The following is a 239-nucleotide window of genomic DNA, read 5'->3' as shown; positions in this document are numbered from 1 at the left end:
ATATGGTCACTATAGCTTCCACTATAGGCTGTTTTTCTTACGAGACTCAGAAGTTAGGTAGTACTTGTTTAAATCCAAATGCCTTTTCAGTGCATAGCAGTGGCTATTTCTATCCTTAACACTAGTGATGCTGAAGCCCAGAGAAGTAAAGAAAAAGCAAGGCAGTTATTCAGTATCTGCATTAACAATTATTTGTGAAAGCATGGAACCAGTAAAATCTACTTTCTTTTGGGTTTATG

Source organism: Mesitornis unicolor, unplaced genomic scaffold (assembly GCF_000695765.1).
Source record: "Mesitornis unicolor isolate BGI_N332 unplaced genomic scaffold, ASM69576v1 scaffold5075, whole genome shotgun sequence".
Taxonomy (NCBI): domain Eukaryota; kingdom Metazoa; phylum Chordata; class Aves; order Mesitornithiformes; family Mesitornithidae; genus Mesitornis; species Mesitornis unicolor.
This window is presented reverse-complemented; position numbering follows the sequence as displayed.